Here is a 13,563-nt window from a genome sequence, read left to right as displayed (position 1 = left end):
GAGCAGGCCCTGCACCTCACCAGGGCAGCACAATAGAGCCAACCCAAACAGTGCAGGTGTGGGTGAGCCTGGGAAGTTGTAAGCATGGAAAAATTGTCCCCATTTCACATCTGGTGGACCAGCCCTACAGATGCCCAGGTCCAGACCCAAAGATATGACTTGGCCTACTGCACCATCCACCCCATGTATGATTTGTTGGAGTACATAAAGGAGCTGGTCCTACAAAACCAAAGCTGCAGGATCTGTACAATACAGGACAACAACAAGATATCCAGGAAGGGTCCTAGTGAGGGCCCAGCATCCATAGTGTAGAAGAAACCGGAGGCCTCGAACCAGACCAATGACTCTGCAATGAACACTTGCAAGTAAAGATAAATTGATAAAAAAGGTTATACTGTGTGACTCACTGTATCACACTATAGCTTCCATGACAAGATTTTTAAGTTTTTTCCTTTTTTTTTTATTCCCCCCTTTTTTTCTCTTAAATTTTGTTTTATTTGGGGGGGGTGCAAGGGTGGAGGACATATGCAAAGGGACAGGGAAATGAATGGGATCAAGATACATGATGTAAAAAGACACATTGAATGAATGAATGAATGAATGAATGAATATATAAATAAATAAACAGAATTACCCAGTACCTCAGTCACCTCCACTAGGCTCAAACCCATACTTTATTTCAGCTCAGAGCACTTCCTTCAGCACCTCTCAGTTTAACCTAGCCTAATTACTCACACTCATATCACTCAGTTCAGCCCCAATTAACCAGGGTCTATAGGACAGAAGAGCAAAAGCATGCTTCTCCAATCCCCAGCCTCATAAAGCAGTAATAACTCTGATGCAGTCATCACATATGAAAACAGTATGCAGATAAGGTGGGTTAATATGTTTAATATTTAATAACCCCTAGTTCCTCTTGAGACGAAGTATTTGGCCTACTATTAGCTTATCTCCTGATACTCTCATTAGTAGTGCTATAAGGAACTGCAGAGCTCATACTGCTGAAGTTATATTCATAAACCCATACAAGGAGGCTCAGGATACTATTCAGCCCCATTTCAATAAAATTAAAGAGCTCTTCTCCATTTAACTATAAAACCAAGCTAATACTGACTTACACACTTTCAAGATGTTCAAAGGTGGTTGTCATGAGACCTGCCTTTATCTTAATCTATGAACATCACTCGGGCAACAGCACTTTTTTGCTTAAGGAATAAATTTTCCTTTCTAGAAGACTATCTTCAATGCGGGGGGGAAAAATGGAAGCCTATATAAAACTACCAGGCAGCTAACATGGTGGGAAAAGTGCTTGCTCCCTGAAGCTCAATAGCACCATTTAGTTTAGAATATTTGGAGAATGGCATAAGTTCCAATGATCTTCACACAAAAACAGTTCTTCTTAGGCAGGCTGAAGGGTGTAGCCCTAGATTAAGAGGAATCTGAAAACTCCCATTTGTTGGGAGATCTTCTGTGGCCTCCTAGGTCCACTCCTCCAGTAATTCTGCAACAGACCCAGGCTCATTTGTCATCAGCCACAATACAGACCCTTCTAATTTAAAGGCAGGTTATGCTACCCAGCTAGTGACTTATTTTCTTCCAAGGGTCAACCAATCAACTTCTAATTGCCCTCTCATTCTCTCAGCATGAAACTCTCCCACATCTTCCTTCCTGATTCCAGTCTAGCCTCCCTTCCCCTGAAAGGTAATATGACCTCTTTGAGCCCTTGAACCAGGCACACAAGAACAACTCTTCAGCTTTATGGTAGCTTGGGAATGTTCATAAATTGAAGGGTAAATGTTTTCCTAATTGAGACATTTATCAATACAATTTACCACATGAAACATGATTTTCATGACTGCTCCCCCAAAACTACAAACAAGATTGAGGAATATTTGTAATACAAATGTCCAATATCCAGAGTGAATAACCTATTGTTTAGTCAAAACCAATCAATACCTGAGGACCATCAATGTGGCTCAGTGAATAACGACCTTGCCACTAACCCCAATGACCTGGGTTTGATCTCTAGAACCTACATGGTGGAAGGAGAACTGAGTTGTTCTCGGTTGTTCCCACAAGTTGTTCTCTATTTTCCACTTGTATGCCATGTCACGCACATACCTACACACACACACACACACACACACACACACACACACACACACACATACAAAAAATAAGATATAATAATATTAGTATTAATAATAATAATAATAAAGCTGGAAAACAGAGGCTTATGAGATGGCTTAGTGAATAAGGGCACTTGACAAAAACACTTATGATCTCAGTTCAGTCCCTGGAACCCACATTGTAGAAGAAGATCACTGACTCCTTCAGTTGTCCTCTGACCTCCACACATCTTCCATGACACCCATACACCCATCTCCCACATGCACAGAAATTTATAAATAAAGGTGATTTTAAAAACCTTAACTCCCAAGATTTGTTATCTACATAAAACTAAGTCAAAATTGAACATTTCTGGCCTCCAAAGGACATTACAGAAATAGACTAACAAATATGTTTTTAAGTTAAAGGAGATAGACTACAAATAACTGGAAATGTGTAGGATTGACTGAGCAATAAAACAGCAATATCTAATATTTTTTTTGTAAACTCTGTAATTTAAACTAACTACTGTACTGGCTAGTTTTATGTCAACTTGATACAAGCTAGAGTCATCAGAGAGGAGGGAGCCTCAAACGAGAGAATGCCTCCATAAGATTGGGTTATAGGCAAGCCTGTAGGACATTTTCTTAGTGATTGATGGGGGAGGGCCCAGCACATTATGTGTGGTTCCATTCCTGGGCTTGTGTTCCTGGGTTCTATAAGAAAGCAGGCTGAGTGCTGTGGATTGTTGGTTGATAAATAAAATGCTGATTGGCCAGTAGCCAGACAGGAAGTATAGGCAGGACAAAGAGAGAAGAGGGCTGGAAAGTGGAAGGTTGAGGCAAAGAGATGCTGCTAGCCACCGCCATGAAAAGATGTTAAGCTACCGGTAAGCCACGAGCCATGTGGCAACTTATAGACTAATAGAAATGGGTTAATTTAAGATATAAAAACAGCTAGCTAGAAGCCTGAGCCATTAGTCTAAACAGTTTAAGTAATATAAGCGTCTGTGAGTTTATTTTGTAAGTGGGATGTGGGACTGTGGGGGCTTGGTGGGACCTGGAGAGAAGCTCTCCAGCTACAGCTGAGCAAGCCATGAAGAGCAAGCCAGTAAGCAGCATCCCTCCATGGCCTCTGCATCAGCTCCTGCCTCCAGGTTCCTGACCCACTTGAGTTCTGATCCTGACTTATTTTAATAAGGAACTGTGATGCAGAAGAAAAAGCTTAATAAACCCTTTCCTCCCCAACTTGCTTTTGGTTATAGTGTTCATCATAGCAATAGTAACCCAAACTAAGATTCATACATTTTTTTAAACAACCATGTAGATATAAAGGTGTAATATATATCTTGTATCATTAACTTAGGTGACAAAAGCATTTTACCTAAAAGTTGTTAGATAGTGCCAATGAAACAATTGTTCTGACAGAGAAACTAGGCACTCTTAACATCAGAAAGCAGAATTGGGAAAAAAGCAAGCTTCATGGGGGGGGGAATACAACAACAACAAAAAAAGATGTATATTAATTTTTTTAAAATGTGTCTCCTTGGCTGTTTGTTTTAAATGAAATCTGTTTATCTTTTTAAGAAACTATGACTGAGAATCAATCTTTTTACCAATCTATTTTCTTTCACTAATCATTATTTTGTGTCAAAGAAACTGAGGCCAGACAGTGAGATTTTGCATTTATGAACACTTTAACTGAATGTAACTTAGAGCATACATATACATGTACCTCAACAGATATTTACATAAATACAGAGGTGTTTGAAAGCAAGGGCTATGTGCTTTGAAACATCTGGGAAAAGTCATTAATCCACTTTCATCACTCCGTAGATTGAAGTAATAAAGCAGAAGCAAGAAAAAAATCCGACTGTCCCTGAAACAAAATGCAAAAGGTCTGTGTTAGCCAGGTATCATAGTAAATCAAACAAGATTGCTTGAAAACACAAACACGGCCGCTTCAAGGGAAGTGCTGAATCTTTAAATCTCAAGATTTATACTTAATCAAATAAAAGTCATCAGGTTCAGCTGTCATAGTGGTACCCACCAGTATTCCCAGCGTCTGGGATACTGAAGCAGGAAAAACAAACTAATTCAAGGCCATCATAGACTACATAGTGAGACCCAAACCAACAAGATAAATCACCAGGTTCTTTGCTAAGCAACCAGGGTGAGCAGCAAGGCCAGAAGTAAGTGATAGAATCCTTCTGATTGAATTCTGTAAGTCTCTAACAAGAGTCAAAAATAAAACAAAAACGATGAGCTTACATTCTCCATTTCAAAGAGGCTCAAGACTACTTTCTGATAAAAAACAAAACAAAAAAAAACCTTGTAATTTGCTTCAGGGTTTAGAAAATGTAAGTAACTAGGCTGTGAAGATGGCTCAGTCAGTAAAGTATATGCCACACAAAAATGAGGAACTGAGTTCAGAACCCCAACATCCCCATAAATTCTGGGTGCTATGGTATGCCTACTGCTGAGAGACAGAAACATGTGGCCCCTGGAAGTTCACCAACCAACTGGTATGGCCATTTGGCTAGCTCCAGGTTCAATGATTGTTTCAAAAAATACTGTGAAGAGTGACTGAGATACCCGATATGAACCTCTAGCCTACACACACATACACATACACATAATCATGCATACAGACATACACACAGAGAGAAAAACATAAAATATCATTATCATTATATATAATAGAAATGGAATATAGATACAGAGTACCTATCAGTTTTAAAATAAAATTGTCTTATAAACATGAACAATATCTTATTTCTGAGGATTTATATGGAAAAAACCCACAATTTGATAGAAGAAAAACACTTACCAACAAAAAGTTAATTTTAATGCTATGGCTTAAAACACTGAATTAATACAAACAAACTAAACGCTCCTCAAAGACATTATTAGCCCTACTGTGACCTAAGTAAACAATGAAATAATGCAGTCACCAAAAAATGACAAAGATAGCAGTATGAAGAAATCTTTGGTTATTGATTTTTAATGTGTTTGTTCTGAAACAAGTTCAAAACAGGCCTTGAAATTACTAGCTTCAAACTTGAGGTGATCCTCCTGCCTCAGTGTTTCATGTGCTGAGATTACAGGCATGTTCCCCCAAGACAGGCTACAATCTTTACAAATGGTATTAGGTGGAAAGAAATTTAGACCTTAACTCCAAAGAGTCACACCAATATTAATATAAACTGGATTAGATAAAGTAGAACATGGACAATAAAAGATATCTTTATATACTTCAGGATGATAAAATTATAAGCACATTTTCCTTTCATATATAATTCATATTATAAGAACTTGCAAATGTTATTTAAAAACATAAATGTTCTGACTTGGGGCTTGAAATATATTATTACATGGGATTTATCTAAATATAGTAGTCCTCAACACTGATTTCATATTGGAAATGCCTGGTGAAATGTTACCTGTGTGTTTCAAGCCCAGAAATTATGACTTCATTGACGTGGTACATACAGTCTGAATATCAAGATTTTGAGTGGTTTGGGAGATGGCTCAGAAATTAAGAGTGCTTGCTGCTCCTGCAGACGACCTAGGTTTGGTCCTCAGCAACCACATGATGGTTCATAACTGCCTATAACTCTGGGTCCAGGGGATGTAATGACCTCTTCTGAGTTCTGTAGATTTATGTACACATATAGTGCAGATAAATACATTCACACACACATACAGTAAATAAAAATTTTAAAAATATTTTAAAAGGTTTCCAGGTGATTTTAATATATGAATCCAGGATTCCAAATCTCTCAACCAGCCTGTCTTTTCTGTTTATCCTTTCTTTCTTTCCTATCTCAATTCCTTTTCTTTCCTTCTTTGTAAACAAATGTAAGTAAGAGGTAGGTATGGTGGCACATGCATATAATATTAGCTCTATCAAGGCAGAGGGAGGACTGAGAATTCAAGGTTACCTTGGGCTAAATAGCAAGTTCTATGCCAAGCTGTATACATAGTGAGACCCTGTCTCTGAAAACAAAACTCAAACATAAATAAGAATTATGAAATATGATAGAAATTTCCCCAAAAAATAAAAAAAGAAATTTCCTGGTGTTATCACAAATGTATATTTTACAAAGGACTTCTGAGAAGCTAGCTAACTAACACAGCTGGAAAGTCTCTCATTCAAAATTCAATACAAACAAACCTTCAAGGAGTCTTTCTGCAGTCACTGAGGAAATTAATATCCAAGACCTACTAATTACAGATCTTGAGACATGGAATTAAGACATGAGGAGAAAAATAGAAACTGCAGCCATTTCACAATGAGGTAAAGGAAAAAAACCTGTTTAGAGAAGAGGATTTGGGGAGCCCTCATTCCCTACTACCACATTCAATTCGGTGCTTATAAAACACTTTCTCTAGACCCAGAAATGCTCAGATACATAAAGCAACTTGCCTTAGAATACACAGCCAATAAGCAGCAGAGATGGAATGCAAGACTAGTTCTTTCCTTGACTGCTCTGAGGTGGAGGTATCAAAATGGGCTAAAATGACCAGAAACCACTTTGTACAGAAAGACAGCAAAGAACTAACAGCAATGAGACAGGAAAAAACTATAGGTAGTAGTGGGCAGAAACCATCACTGATGTGAGTTTCACAGAGTGTGAAATACATAACAGTCTAAGAATGCCAGCATATATACTCACTTTGGGAAAAGCAGAATGCGTCCTTACATTCAGTCTTTTCAGTATCATATTCAAAACCAGAATACTGGCCAGTACAAGTTTCAGAATTGGAGTAGGGATGTAACTATATTTATTGATAGAAATAACATGATCTAAATATTTTCCATACTCATGAGAATACAGACATCTGTGTCTTGGCTTATAAAACCTAACACTTTCTTTGGTTCATAAATATAAGTGGAAATCAAACTAGCCTGGAATTGAAGACTTTATGCAATTATTCAAGGTTTATCCTAGTCCTTGATGGCCCCTATCCTAGAACAATGTAGAAAATGGAAATAACATACTTGCATTTTTAATTTTATGTGTATGGGTGTTTTGCCTACATGTATGCTTGTATATTATATGCATGCAGTATCCATAGAAGCAAGAAGAAGGCATCAGATCCCTTGAAACTGGAGTTAGACAAAGTTGTAACTCTTCATGTGGGTACTGGGAACCAAGTCTGAGTCCTCTGAAAGAATAGTTAATACTCTTAACCATGGAGCCATATCTCCAACCTCCATTTTTATATGATATATTGAGTTGAATGGCATGGGGAAAACTTGAGATATTCCATTGTTATCATATATCCTTTAGGGTAATATCCATATTGCTTTATATGTACCAGGTCTTAGTTCTTACAATCAAGAATAGGCCACATGGTCAAATGGAAGACTATAAAGTAAATTACATAAGAATTCTTTGATTGTTGATTTGGCCTCCATATTAAAGAGCATGTTTCTTTCTTGAAGAAGACATAGAGAGTTGTAATATGAGAGAATAAACTGTGGAATCAAACCAATCACAGTTTGAATGAATTGTAATCCCACCATGTACTAATGAATGACCTTGAACAAATCACTCCCAGTAAGAGAGCCCTAACTTCTGTGTCTCTGACTATGACCTCTATGTAAAGTGTTATGAAGCACAGCCACGAACTGAGTGTTCCCTATAAGGGCTTCTCTTGTGTTTATCACACTAACTGGGCCTCAGTCTCCTTGCATATGCAGTGATACTAATGAGAGCTATACATTACAACTTAGGCTGCAAGACAAGGAAGCTCAAATATTGGTTCTTAATTAGTTATTTTGACCTCACATCTATTATATCAAAATAGGAATATATCATTTCCATTAATTTTCTAAGACTTAAATTCACCCAAACAAAATGGGAAACAAATAATATCAGCCATTAAGATTGTTCAGTTAAGAATAGTTAGGATTGTATACACTACTTCACATCAAATATACATGAATTGTCTCAAGTTCTATATTATTTCACTGAAACCAAAATTTCAGAAGACCTAATCAATACTTAGAGCTGCATTGTGTAAAAAAAAATGTATTTTCTTCATTCTTGTCACTAATATTCTAAGGAACTCAAAATGAAATATTTAATGCACATGTTTAAGACAAAGACTAGTTAAGAATTTGGATAAGTCCTTCAACTTTGACTGATATTCATTTGTCTTTGTAAAATACAAAATTTCTTTCCTACTACCATTTCTTAAAATATTGTTTTATCCTCCTTCTCCCAGTTCCTTGAGTCTCTTGACTTATTATTATATATCTTAAGTCTACTAACAAATGAAAAATGGATGAAAGAACACAAGCCACAGAGCACATCACTTCCCCTGGTTTCGAAAACAATGGAATACCAGTTTATGATAATATGCATGAAATAGTTAATGAAAAAACTAGGAAGCTGCTTTGTTTTACCAGTAATACTCAACATCAGCCAAGACTGAAATCAGTGTTCTGCTGATTGCAGAAGTCATAAGGAAGCATAAAATTGTTTGACTCTGTCATTCCATTTCAAAGACTATCTTAAGGAAATAATCCAAAGGAAGGAAAAAAATAAGTTGCACAAGGAAGAAACCTCACTGGATTAAATCAGTATCTGCCTGTCTGCCCATCCATGTCTCTGTCTCTGTTCCTATCTCTTCCTGAGAGTGTGAAATTCTTAGTATATAAAGTATCTTCTTATAGCCACAATGCTTAATATTGAAAGATGAAGTCCTATATATCCTGTTATGCCGTGAATGAATTCAAGCACCAAAGAAACTTCACCTCTACTGATAACCATTCATAGAAAGTGCTGGAAAATACTATGTACTATAGTAGAAATATAATCATTAATCTCACCTAGATATGAACCCTAAGAACTACAATGGTGACATGACTGCATGATATACCCACTGGTGCAATAGTAGCATGAATGTTATGGGAGTAACCAATCCCCCTTTTTATGGAGGCATGTTCCATGAAAGAGAACTAATTAGTACCCGGCACTATTAATAAGGCCAAGAACCTGAGACTAGATAGGTCATAGGCCCTAGAGAAAATCCTATTATTCTGCTAAATGAAATGGTAATAAAACAATTACTAATGGCATACATATTTCTATACCCACAGATCAGTGCATCACTCAGTATTCATCAGAGAAGTTTCTTCTTGCAGTCAATGACAATTATGACGGAGGCCCTGAACTGGACAATATACAGAGAGTGAGAGACTTTATATTACTCTTCCCTAAATAAGTCGTCTTTATTACACCTCTCCTCTCAAGACTCATGGATTTATGCAGAAGAGGAGGCAGAAAGACTGTAAAAGCCAGGGTAGTGGATGACTCTAAGGAAACAGAATTTTCAAGAAACAACAGTGTTGATGCACAGATGAACTCACAGGGACCAGGAAAGCATATCCAAGAACTGAACAAGTTTAAGCTAGAAAAAATCCTGACATGAAGAAGGGGACGTGAACACAAGGTCTTACCCCTAACCAATAAGCTATTTTCACTCTATAGCTGCTGGGAGAGGGAAAATCAGTTTTCTTCAATGGAAAGACACTGGGTATATCAACCACACTCCAGCGCAGGCCACATGCTAAGGAAGTAATAGGCAAACAGAAACTGGACTCCAGGTTTTTTTGTTGTGTGTATGTTTTGGTTTGGTTCATTTCTTTTAAAGAAAAAAGAACATAAAATTAGGTGGCTGGGAGTGGGGAAGGATATTTGAGAAGTTAAGGGAAGGAAAAAAATATCACACACACACATACACACACATATATATTTTTTGTTAAATTTATTTTTTATTTTATTTTTCTTTGTTATAAATTTTCTACTCACTCCTCATGCTATCCACAGACCCCCCCTCCTTTCTCCTCCCACCCCGCAGCCCTCTTTCCCAAGCCACCGCACATCCCCACATCCCCCAAATCGAGGTCTCCCATGGGGAGTCAGCAGAGCCCAGCTCACTGAGCCTAGGCAGGTCCAAGGCCCTTCCCACTGCACCAAGGCTGTGCAAGGACGGACACACACACACACACACACACACACACACACACACACACACACACATATATATATATATATATATATATATATATATATATATATGCCATTTAAGATAATGCTGGCAGACAGAGCTCCAAAAAGAACAGTCTTGGAAAAGAGATGCAAAAATCACACTTTATGATCTAATAACTTTTCTATGATCTGGTTGGTAACCACAATTAAGACAGTTCTCACACTTGTGATTTAATATTAAAATGGATATAGAAACATGGTAACATGATAGTATTTCCTGTCTCCCATGCTCTATGCAATTCAAGAATGATAGTCTTGAACAGGCATAACAGGTCCTGTTCTCAAGGGGATTTCAGTTGTTTAGGGAACACATGAGATAGGGAAGAATGCTGTGAAATTGTATCTTCTGTATATGACATGGTTATCATAATCATGAACTTATAATGGCTGTGATTACATGCACAAGATCTATATGAGATCAAATGGGCCAAAGGTTCAGCAGTGAAAAGAGAGAAAAAGATTAAGATGCATAGCTTGGAGAAAAGGGAACACTAACTGAAGTTAGGAGACATGTGTGGAATGTGAAGTACCACTACGACATGCAATTGCTCAAAATACAGTTGGTGATAAAGATACAGAATGGAGAGCAGTGAGCAGTGAGGAGAGCAATGAGAGTGAATGAGCTCTAAAAGGTAAAAGTACAGAAAGAAAGGACCAAAGGATTAAAATGGCAATAAAGTTGGAGTCAGATGACAGAAGAAAGGCAAGCAGAAAGCACAGAGGAGGGCATAGGGAGTAATGGAGATGTTGAATTTCACAGAATAGGTTTGAGTAATGCTAGTGAAGCCAAGGAATGTACTAGAGAAAATCTATTTACTTTGTCAAGAAATCATTATCAAGAATTGGAGAGACAGCTTAGTAGTAATAACACTGGTTGCTCTTTCAGAGAACCCAGGTTTAACTGCCAGCAGCCACAAAGTTGCTAACAGTGTATCTGTAACTCTAGTTCCAGAGGACTGACACCATCTCTAGCCTCCATGGGAACTGCACACATGTGGTATTCAAACATACATGCAGGCAAAACACCTGCACACGTAAAATAAATAAAATCTTTTAAAAAAAGAGTTCACTGTTTATCATTGAGAGTCACTGTTCAGCATACTATGATTAACAGAGAGCCAAGAATGCAGATGGTAGAGACACCAATGGGGAGGAAGATTTATTAGACAATATGACTATTCAGTACTACATCTATTTTGGAAGGAAAAAAGCAGTTCTTGTAATATGGTTCCCAGGGAAAGGCAATGTGAGTTAAAGTACTTGTTAATGAAAGAAAAAAAGGCAGAAGTGATTATGCTTTGTCTGGTAAATGCCCCTTATCTGTGGTCTTGCTAGGCTTTGTTTGTTTGTTTTTAGTTACCTAAACATGAGGATTTGAGTTTGATCCCAGCATCCATATAAAAAGCCAGGCTAGGTGGCACATGCTTTTAATCCCAGCACTTGGGAGGCAGAGGCAGGCCTGGTCTACAAAGCGAGTTCCAGGACAACAAGAGCTGTTACACAGAGAAACCCTGTCTCAAAAAAACAAACAAAAACAAAAACATACACATAAAAAACCAGCATGAATCAACAATGATCCAAAAATATTGAGTAGAAAATTTCAAAAACAATTCATAAATCGGAAATTGTGTGACATTCTGAATAGCATGACAAAATTTTACATCTTTGTCTCAATTCTGTCTAGGCTGATCTATCCCCTTGTCACTACCTTATTAACTACTTAGTAGCTGTCTCAGTTTCAGGACAACTATCAAAGCACAGTGTTTCTGTTCAAGTAATACTTGCACATAAGGTCTTATCAAAATGTCTACATAATTTACTTTACCTCACCAAGTAGGCATTGTATCATCTCACATCATCACAAAAAGAAAGAGTATAGTACAAAAGATACTTAGGGAGAAAGTGAGACATCATAGTCATATAACATTACTGCGAATGGGTTAAATTTTTCTATTTTATCATCAAGTACTGCTAATCTCTTACTGTACCAATTTGTAAATTATTACAGAGCTGTAGGTATAAGAAAACGCTGTGTACACACACACACACACACATACACACACACACACACACACACAAATATATATATGATCCAGTACTATATATGGTTTCAGGCATTCACTTGGGGTCTTAAACTGGTATCACCTGAATATGGGGAAACTACTCTGTATCTAATATATCTAATAAATATATAACCCAGTAACTCATGGGGAGGGATGGGATGATCCAAAACAAGATATATGAGGGTCTCAAATTCCATCCACAGACATGGTTAATGATCAGTCTCACAAGCAATATTGGAAGAAAGCAGCTGCTAAAGAAACCAAACATAAAAGAGTTTATTCTGGATGCATGTGCATACTTCTATATTGAAAATGAGGACAAATTGATCTCTGCTATTGAAAGTCAGGCTAGTAGTTGCACTTATAGAAAGTGAGTTGAAAGAGGCCCAGCTGCAGCTCCAGAGCTGATGATCAGGTATTGCTGATCTATGTGGGTGCTAATTACAATGGTGTTTCATTTTATGATAACACATCAAACTATACTTATGATTCATATGCATAATGCTTTTTCTTGTACTGCTGGGGACTAAAATCAAAGTTGGTCTTGAACATGCTACTCAAGTGCTCTGCCACTGAGCTACACTTCTTGACCCTATTTGCATACTTTAGGGGGAAAAGGTAAAAGAAAATAACATGCAGAATTGAGTTAGAGTACAATGATGAAAGTGCTCTGGCCTTCCTTTGTGGATAGAACTTCTGGTAGCTAAGTGGTGACAGGTGCCCTAAAAAGTCTTTACTAAGGAGATGGTTCCAGCAGTATAACAAAAGTAATCCAAGTTTTAGATATACTTTTAAAAGATGCCTAGTTTATCAAATAAGGTTTGCCTTTTATGATGGATTGTTCATATTTGTGTGTGTACCTATGTGTGCAGTATATACAACCATGTGTGTTGTGACAGAGTGGATGAGAATGGTCCTATAGACTCAATATTTGAATGCTTAGTCAGCAGGAAGTGAAACTCTTTGAAAGGACTGGAAGGATTAGGAGGTATGTCCTTGCTGGAGGAAGTATGGTCTTATTGGAGTAAGTATGCCACCAGGGGATGGGCTTTGAGATTTCAAAAGCTCATGCCAGACCCACTGTCTTTCTATCTCTGTCTGTCTGTCTATCTGTCTCTGTCTGTCTGTCTGTCGGTCTGTCGGTCTGTCGGTCTGTCTCTCTCTGTCTCTCTGTCTCTCTGTCTCTCTGTCTCTCTCTGTCTCTCTCTGTCTCTCTCTGTCTCTCTCTCTCTCTCTCTCTCTCTCTCTCTCTCTCTCTCTCTCTCTCTCTCTCTGCCTGTTGCCTTGCATCAGAATGTAAAGGTCTCAGCTACTTCTCCTGCACCA

General features: G+C 37.7%; 1 protein-coding gene across 1 annotated transcript in view; it reads right to left on the bottom strand.

Annotated features, from left to right (window-relative positions):
- Window positions 1–13,563, bottom strand: part of LOC114707213 (transmembrane 9 superfamily member 2-like) — an 86,451-nt gene that overhangs the window by 3,029 nt on the left and 69,859 nt on the right. The gene's annotated exons all lie outside the window — the stretch shown is intronic.

The sequence above is a fragment of the Peromyscus leucopus genome, chromosome X (assembly GCF_004664715.2).
Source record: "Peromyscus leucopus breed LL Stock chromosome X, UCI_PerLeu_2.1, whole genome shotgun sequence".
In the NCBI taxonomy this organism is placed as follows: Eukaryota; Metazoa; Chordata; class Mammalia; order Rodentia; family Cricetidae; genus Peromyscus; species Peromyscus leucopus.
The sequence above is the reverse complement of the archived record's forward strand: the minus strand, read 5'-3'. Positions and strand labels throughout refer to the sequence as shown.